Raw genomic sequence first — 9,551 nt, 5'->3', positions numbered from 1 at the left:
TGCCCTGCCCCCAGAGGTGGAGCCTACAGAGGCAGGCAGGCCTCCTTGAGCTGTGGTGGGCTCCACCCAGTTCAAGCTTCCAGGCTGCTTTGTTTACCTAAGTGAGCCTGGGCAATGGCAGGCGCCCCTCCCCCAGCCTCCCTGCTGATTTGCTGTTTGATCTCAGACTGCTGTGCTAGCAATCAGCGAGATTCCATGGGCGTAGGACCCTTTGAGACAGGTGCGGGCTATAATCTCCTGGGGCACCGTTTCCTAAGCCTGTCAGAAAAGCACAGTATTCAGGTGGGAGTGGCCTGATTTTCCAGGTGCCATCTGTCACCCCTGGAATGGGAACTCCCTGACCCCTTGTGCTTTCTGAGTGAGGCAATGCCTCGCCCCTGGTTCGGGTGGTGCACAGTGCACTCACCCACTGACCTGCACCCACTGTCTGGCACTCCCTAGTGAGATGACCATGGTACCTCAGATGGAAATGCAGAAATCACCCGTCTTCTGCGTCGCTCGTGCTGGGAGCTGTAGACCGGAGCTCTTCCTATTTGGCCATCTTGTCTCCTCCCCCTAAGAAGTATTTTTGAGTGAGCAGGAATGAGATTGGGAAGCTGCTTTAACAGGCAGTCTGGCCATGTCTTTTTAGAGCACCTGTACTGTGCTAGGAGATCCTTTCTGCCCCCAGTCAACTTGTACTCTTCAAAGCCTGAAGGCTGGAATGCCTAAGTTGCCCAAGCAGCAAAGATGGTGGGCCATCTTTTAGGTAGCTCCATCCCAGGGAAGTGCAGTGCTGCTACCAATGGTTGGCTGGAATTCTAAGCCAGCAGGCCATACCCTGTGAGCCACTGTGAAAGTGGGTCCTACAGACCATCACTGTTCTGCCCCCTGGATTCCACCTCTTTCCTATGCATATGTACAGGGGTGTAACCTCCTGCTTTGCTGGAGTTGTAGCTACTTTTTTGGAGAAACCTGAAAAGCCAGAGTATCTAAGACTCTTGAATCTCTGCACAGGCCTGAGCAACTGCTCTGCTGAGACTCCATGTAGCTCTGTGTGTTCAACTGAATGCCTTGGTGAAGTGGGTTCATAAGGGTATCTCCTCACCCGAGAGTTGCAAAGATCTGTGGGAGAATCATGGGTTCCCAGGGTCCACATGCTCTCACTGCTTTACTGGGTGGGGAGGTTCCCTTAGCTCCATGTTGTTCCCAGGTGGCCTGTTGTCCTGGCTTGTTTTACTCCATTCTCCATAACTTAAGTTGTTTTTTAATTAGTCCCAATGCAAATAGCTGGATGTTTCATTTGAAGTTGCTGTATTCATGCACACCTTGCATTCCTCTTTATGAGAACCACACAGTCTAACTGCTTCCAGTCAGCAATCTTGATCACTTTCCTCTAAAAGGAATCTACTTTTTTATATTGAAAGAATTTAATGTATTTTCAAACGCAAATATTGGCATAATTTACCTCTTGCATTTGATGCTATGTCTTTATTTCTAGAATTTATGGGAAAGAACATGGTCAATGGTTGTTGCACCAGAGTTATAAGAGGTTCTTCTATATTAGATGGACAGATTTACATACTTTCCTATAGAAGATTTAGAAAACTGAAATCTAAGATATATGAAGACATTCTAAGTGGAAAGGCCACTTAGTGGTTTGTTTACAACGGTATCATAAGTGACAGGATGATAGGAGAGTGGAAAGTGATCAGGATAATATTCTGCATATAGTAAGAGAAACAATTTAAATTTTATAAGGAAATTAAATAAATTTTTTTCTCCTAAATTTTTGGCAAATATAAAAACATGCTTATAATGTTACTTTCATAGATACTATGAATATTAATCGTCAAGTGTGTTAATTTCTAAGATAAAATATTTGAGAATTACATTGCCCAACATGGCCAATAAAATGTTTTTAAGTTGCCTGTTTAAAAAAATCTGTAAATTTTGAATTGCATACCTAGCTAATTTTTTTTAACATTGAGGATAAGCTGTAAAATAATTCATACAAATAAAATAAACTAAGTTTACTTAAATTATTTACTTATTTAAGAAATCTAATTACATTTTAAATAAATTGCTCTCACCTGTTAGTATTTGTGTAGCATATTATTTTTAAGATTTTGCCTCTAAAACCGATAACAATTTGAACAAGAAAAACCCACAATTTGATGATTGGCATGAAAATAAATTTCAGGAAAATAAAAAGTTTGTAAGATTACCTAATTCAAATAATGTAAAGGATAAAAATGTTAACATTTATTTTTTACACATTATTGGGCAAAAGTAACCCTGAGATAGTAATGTGCACAAAATACTATTAATTGTATTCTTGAGACTGGCACTTAGATAAACTCCACCACAGGCCCAGGATTCCCTAGACATTTCTTCCAGGAGAACATCCAATGGAAATGAAGCAGAAGGCCATGTCCACAAATATAAATGGATGTCCATCTCCTAGAGACCAGTGGGTGGTGGTTGCAGAAAGAGTAGGGCCTTCTTGGTGGTCCAGGAAGGCACTATTCAGCACCACACTAGAAAAGGGGCCTGGAGCTCCACTGCATCCTCCTACCTGCAGGGGTCTCAGAGGGCCCTGGGAGAGTCCAGCCTCAGTGCTCTGTCCTGTCCCTGGCCCTTGAGTCCTGCCTCACATGCTAGCTTTTTCCACAAACAATTCAGTATGGCAACGCCCAATGCAGCCCCACTAGAGGAAGGTGATCAAGAGTGTCAAGGTCCACACCCAACTTTGCACATTTAGGGACTTATTAACTAGTCAATAAGTTAGAGCAGAATGTGCTGCTGTGACCCCCTGAGGTCACATTTTAGGAGGAAACCTTGGTGGCATCTGCCTGAGGCTGTGCATTGGAGGAAGGATGGACAGGCCACCTGGGCTTCAGTGAGCATGTGCCCCTAGCCACTCCGGGGAGACATGGGCTTGGCAAGAGCAGGCAATAAAGGTGTCATACAGCAGATATGCTGAGCTGTCAGGTGGGCACAAAGGGATAGGCATGGGTGGTCCCTGAGAGGGAGAACTTTCTCAGGGCCATGAACCCAGCCCAGAGATGCCCCAGGATCTTGAAGCCCAGACTGTACCTGGAGCTGCATGGTGGGCACTGTGCAGTGGCCTTTTAAAAGTGGAGTGAGTAGCCAGTCAATGAGGGGCTTTCATTGCCCATTTTCTGATCAGCAAATTGATTCCCCAAAGCCCCAAGCCAGGAGGGGCAAAAGCACTGGACTGAGTCGTCACTTTTTTTTTTCACTGGCTCCCATAAGCCTCAGACCTCCCTGGGCTTGCTTGAGACCTCCCTGGGCTTTTCTTGAGGAAGAAAATCCCTCTTCCTTGCGTGCATAGGCACAGAAGCAACCAGACATGTGTGGTAGGCCAACCAACAGCCACATCTTTAGGCCCACCTGGGCCTCCTCACGCCACTGGCATGTGAAAGCCAACTGGCATTCCAGAGTCCAGAATTCACGTTTAGTTCCAGAACTAAGGAGTTCAGCACCTGGGACAGAGCAGAAGTGGTCCTGTTAATTTCTTGGCACAAGGCCCAAATCAGAGAACTGGCCTGACTGTGCTGCTGCACCAAGGCAGTGGGTGTCCTGTTCAAAGCAGGTCCCACTCTCTTCCTGCCTTCAATTATTTCACTTGCAGCTTGTCATTTGTACCAGCTCTTTCTCTACCCCCACTAACATCCTGTGGTTTTTGAAATTCCTCTGAAGACTGCATGAGCCAAGCATTAAGGGTCACAGTGTTCTAGCCTACTCGATTTCACCTGTAAGCAGAAACAAGGCAGGAGAGTCTCATCATCTGGATTCTGGGCTCAGGATACATTATAATCTTGTTTGCAGACAGGGCCATGTCAGAAGAGTCACATAACCTGGGTACAGCCTCAAGTAATATGGCACCATGTCCACTGTAGCCGGGGTTGAAGAAAAAGGGGAGAGTCACAACACCTAGGTGCTGGGCTCAACAATATGTAATAATCCCCTCTTTGGCAGACTCCAGAATAAAGAGGAGAGTTGCATTACCTAGGTTTTGCACTCAGTGGTATGTCACAATTCCTTTTGTGGGCAGGACCTAGGAAGAAGAGGAGAGTCACGTTTCCTAGATGCTACATCCAGTGATGTCACAATGTTCCTTGGGGGTAAACACAGTAAAAATAGACCAGTCACCTAGCTGATAGGCTGAGATATACATGATAATATCCCCTGTTGGAAGGGCCCAGGCAGAAGAATCACATTATTGTGATTCTGACCTAATGATATGTCACAATGCACACTTGGGATACAATTAAAGGAAAAGTTTTAACACTTGGATACTAGGCCCAGTGACATGACACAATCTCCTCATCTTTGAGGGCAACACCTTTAACTGTTAGCTTGGTGTGTATGAAAGTCACAATTTCACTTGTGTGCTAGGCAATTGTATGAAGCCCTCTACAACATCTGAGGGTTTTATGCAGCATGTATGAGAGTTGCAAGCTACTCTGAAGCCCACACGCTCATATGGACTCACAATTTTATATATTGACTTAAACCTAGGTATGACAGTCAACATCTCTCATTTGGGCTGAGTTCAGGAATGAGACACATTTTATGCCTGTGAGCTGGCTCCAAAAATGAGTCAAGATCGCACCTGTGGCCTGATGCACATATGAGAGTCAAAATTCCATCTTTGTACAGTTTTCACCTATTAGACTCATGAGGTACTGCAGCAGTGAAGTTTGTACATGTGGGATGGTGACAAATTTTACTTTCACCTGGGTGTGTAATTGAGAGTCACTATTTAACTTTTTGCTGGGCCTTTTTATGAAACTCTCTGTGCCACCCAAGTAGTTTATACAATATGAATTAATGTTGTAAACTTCTGTGAGCTTTGCACAAATACACAACCCAAGATTTTAACTACTGCCTTAAGCCTAGAGATAAGAGGCAAAATGTCTTCTATTGGCTGAATCCCAATATAAGTCACACCATCAGGCCCGTGAACTGAAGCAAGGTATATATCATAATCCCATTTGTGGGCAACAAATTAGGAAAAAGAGCAACATCACTTTAGGTGATCTGGCAGCAACATGTCACCATGCCCTTTCTAGGCAGAACCTAGGTAGGAGGGTCACCATAACTGGGTGCTGGACCCAGAAATATGACACAATTTCACATGTGGAAAAACTTAACCAAGGGATGAGAGCCAAAACATCTACAGAATGTGCTGAAGATATGTCAAAAATACTCTGTGGCTCTGGCACAGACAGACAGGATGGTAGCATCATCAGGGTGCTGGGCCCACCAGTATGCAATCATTCCCTTTATTCAGGACTCTGTCAGAAGAGTAATATCATCTGAGTGCAAAAGGTCACAATTTCCCTTTGTGGGCATGGTTCAGAAAACAGAGTAGGGTCACATGACCTAAATGCTGGGCTCAGCAATATATCACAGTCTCACCATTTTAAAGACCAAGGCAGGAGAAGAGAGTCATATCACTTAGGACTTGGGCTCAGAGATATGTTCCCATGCCCCTAGTAGGCAGAGCTCAGATAGATGAGGAGAGTCATATCACCTAGGTGCTTCCCTAGAAATATGTCACAATTTAATATGTGGGCAGAAAAAACAAGCAGAAGGGCCACATCACATGGGTTCTGGGTCCTGAGATATGTCACAAGGCTCTCTTAGGACAGGACACAGCCAAGAGAGTTACATCACCTAGGCATAGGTTCTCTGCCTATGTCACAATGCTCCATGTGGGTAGGGCCCAAGGAAGGAGTCACTTCACCTAGGAAATAGGCCCAGAGATTTGTCACAATGTCCTCTGTGAAGCATAGCCTTGGCAAAAGAGTACCATCATCTGTGTGCCTGGCCTAGAAATATGTCACTCTCCAGACTGGCAGGGCCCAAGCAGGAGAGCCACATCACCTAGGTGATAGGTCCAGAGATATCTCAAAATTCCCTCCTTTGGGCATGGCTCTGGCAAAACAGTAACATCAGGTGTGTGCCTGATCTTGCAATATGTCACGATCTTTCCTTTGTTCATGGCCTGTTCCAGAGAGGAGAATTACATCACCTATGAGATGGACAGAGAAATATGTCACAATAATTTTGGTGGGCATGGAGAAGGCAAGAATGTAACATCACCTGGGTGATAGATCCAGTGATATGTCACAATTCTTACTGAGATAAAAGCTCAGGCAGGAGAGTCACATCACTTTGAGGTTGGCCTAGGTAGATATCACAATTTTATATATGGAGTGGAACCATTCTTCAAAGTCAAATTACACAGATGCTTGGAAAAGATTTATATCATAATCACACTGTCAGAAAATTCCAAAAATGAGATTTACAATACCACACATAACCTGTCTTTGTGAGTGACAGTTCACTTCATCCATGTGAGATGATGACAGTCCTGTCAGTTGGGTGTGCATATAAGACTCAGAATTTTGCCCGTGTGCTGAGCCCTACTTTGACTCTGTCTGTATAACCTAAAGACTTTGTAAAATATGTGAGTGTTGTAATCTTTTGTGACCTTTGTACAAGAAGGTGATCCAGAACATCACACATGTCCCTAAACCTAGCTATTAGAGTCAAAATATCCTTTATTTGCTGAGTCCACATGTAAGAGTCATTATCATGCCTGTGAGCTGTGCCTAGGTATATGTTACAATTCCTTCTGTGGTTATGAAGCAGGCAGAACAGCCACATCACCTAAATGCTGGGCTAGAAATATTCCAATATTCTCTTTGTAGGCAGGGTCCTGTCAGAAATGTCACATAACTTGTGTGCTTGGTCCAGCTTTGTGGCACAATGTCCCTTGGGGGCAGTGTCCAGGAAGGAGAGAAGAGTCATATCAACTAAATGATGGGCCCCAAAATATGTCACATTGTCTCCTGTGGCAGAGCCCAGGCAAGAGAATCATATCATTGGGATGCAGTGTTTTGAAATGCTACAATTACCAAAGGAAGCAGGGTACAGGCAGGAGAGAAGTCATGTAACCTAGATGATGGGTCCAGAAATATATTACAATCTCACCTGAGGACACTGTTAAGATAGCACAGTCAAATCACCAAGGTGCTTGACCCAGGTATTTGTCAGAATCTGATTTGTGGGCTATACCTAGGCAGAATTATTAAATTGCTCAGGATTTGGGCAAAGGTATAGGTCACAATTACACTTGTGGAAAAGTTTAAGAATGAGTCGCCATCCTGCACATGTCCTGGCTCCAGCCATATGAGTTGTAATTAGGCTTTTGTTATGGTCTCAGGTATATGGAACAATATCACCTGTGGCCAGAGTGAAGGCAAGAAAGTCACATCACTCACATGGGTGCGGGTCCGTGAGATGCCACAATCCAACTTGTGGGCAGCACCCTCACAGAAGTGTCACATCACCTGGATACTGGTTTCAGTGATCCCCTCTGTGTGGGCAGGACTTTGGCAAAACAGGAGGCTGCCTTTACCTAGGCAATTGGCCTAAATATATGTCACAATGGCCATTATGTGCAGTACCAAGGCTGGAGAGTGACCTCACATTTGTGCTGGGCCCAGCAATATGTCACCATCTCCCTGTGGTCAGGGCACAGGCAAAAATGAAGAAACATCACCTAGGTGCTGAGCTGAGTGATATGTTACAATGCTTCCTGTTGGCAGAACCCAGAAAGGAGAATCACATCATCTGGGTGAAGTACACAGTTATGTGTCACAATGCCCTGTAACTGCAGGGCCAAGGCAGTATAAGGGAGTCACATAACTTATGTGATGGACCTAGATATAAGACACAATTCTTTTTGTAGGCTGGTTTCAGGCAAATAACTCACATCACCTGGGTGATGGTCCCAGTGATATATAAAAGTGCCCTTTGTAGGCAGAACCAAGGAATATGTTTTATATTGCTTAGCTGCTTGGTCTACATATTGCACAATTTCATCTGTTGTCTGGGCCTAGAAAAGAGACTGAAATTATTCATGTGCTGACAAAGTTACCTGTCCCATTCACACTCTCAGAAATGTTCAGAAATAAGTTTCACATCCCACACAAGTCCTGGTTTCTTGTATGTGAGTCAACACTTTCTATGAGTTGGATCGAAACAGAGGAGACACAGTCTCAACAATGAGCCAGATTCATGTGAAAGGCCCCAATCCCCTTTGAAGATTGTGTTCTAGTCAGGCAGTCACAGCACCACAGTGTGCCGAATCATGGTTCATAGTTTACCAATCCACCTGTGAATTAGATCCATATATGAGAGTAATTATTTCAACCTTCAACTGCTTTTTATGTGTGAGATTTAGTACTTCATTCCTAGGCTCTGTATATGTGACAGAATGACAATCATGTCTGCAAGGTGTGTATACAAGAGTCGCATTCTCTTTTTGTTGCTGGCCTCTGTTATGATACTCTTTGTTCCATTAAGGCTTTATATGGTATACCTGAATGTCATAATCCTTTGTGAACTTTATACAAGTGAAAAATCCAGGACTATGTTCATGGTCCTTAGACAGGCTGTGAGAGTCAAAATATTTCTACTGGCTGGGTCCAGGTATGAGAATTATTATTGTGCATGTGTGCTTAACCCAGGTATATTCACAATCTCACCTGTGAGCAGGGACAAGACAGGAGAGTCACATCCCCTGTGTACTGAGCCAGTGATACAGTATAATCTAATTTGTAGGCTGGACCTAGTCAGAAGAGTCACACCACCTGGGTACAGCCTCAAATAGTATGTTACCAAGCCAACTACAGACAAGGAAGAAGAAATAGAGAAGAGTCACACTATCTAGGTGGTGGGCTCTGCAATATGTACTAACCCCCTCTCTTTGCAGAGTCTAGAATATGAAGGAGAGTCACATCACCTAGGTTTTGCAATCAGCTCTGTGTCACAACTTCTTTGATGAGCAGGAACCAGGCAGGAGAGAAGAGACACATTACCTAGATGTTAAGTCAAACGATATTTCACAATGTCTTCTGGGAGCAGGACAGAAGCCAGAGAGACAAATCACCTAGCTTATAGGCCCAAAGATATGCGATAATATCCCCTGTTGGCAGGGTCCAGGCAGAAGAGTCACATTATTATGATTCAAAACCAGCGATACGTCACAATGCAGTCACCGGAAGGAATTTAAGCCAAAGTCTCAACACCTGGATACTTGACATAGTAATATGCCAATTTTTTTTGTCTTTGAGGGTGACAGTGGGCTTTGGACATGTGGGATGGTCACAACTTTTGCTTTCACCTGGGTGTGTAATCAAGAGTCCCAATCTGAACTTTTTGCTGGTCCCTGTCATGAAACTCTCTGTAACACCCAAGCAGTTTATACATTATGAGTTAGTTTGTAAAGTTCTGTGAGTTTGATAAAAATATGCAACTCGGGACCTTACCTATTTCCCTAAGCCTAGAGATGAAAGGCAAAATATCTCCTATTGGCTGAATCCCAGTATAAGTCTGACTGTCTATGTCATAGTCCCATTTGTGGGCAAAAAACTAGGCAGGAGGTTAACATCACTTGGGTGCTGTGCCAACCAATATGTCACAATGACCTCTGTAGGCAGGGTATAGGAATTATAGTCACATTAACT

This window comes from Pongo abelii, chromosome 7 (assembly GCF_028885655.2).
Source record: "Pongo abelii isolate AG06213 chromosome 7, NHGRI_mPonAbe1-v2.0_pri, whole genome shotgun sequence".
NCBI lineage: Eukaryota > Metazoa > Chordata > Mammalia > Primates > Hominidae > Pongo > Pongo abelii.
Note: the sequence above shows the minus strand (reverse complement) of the source record.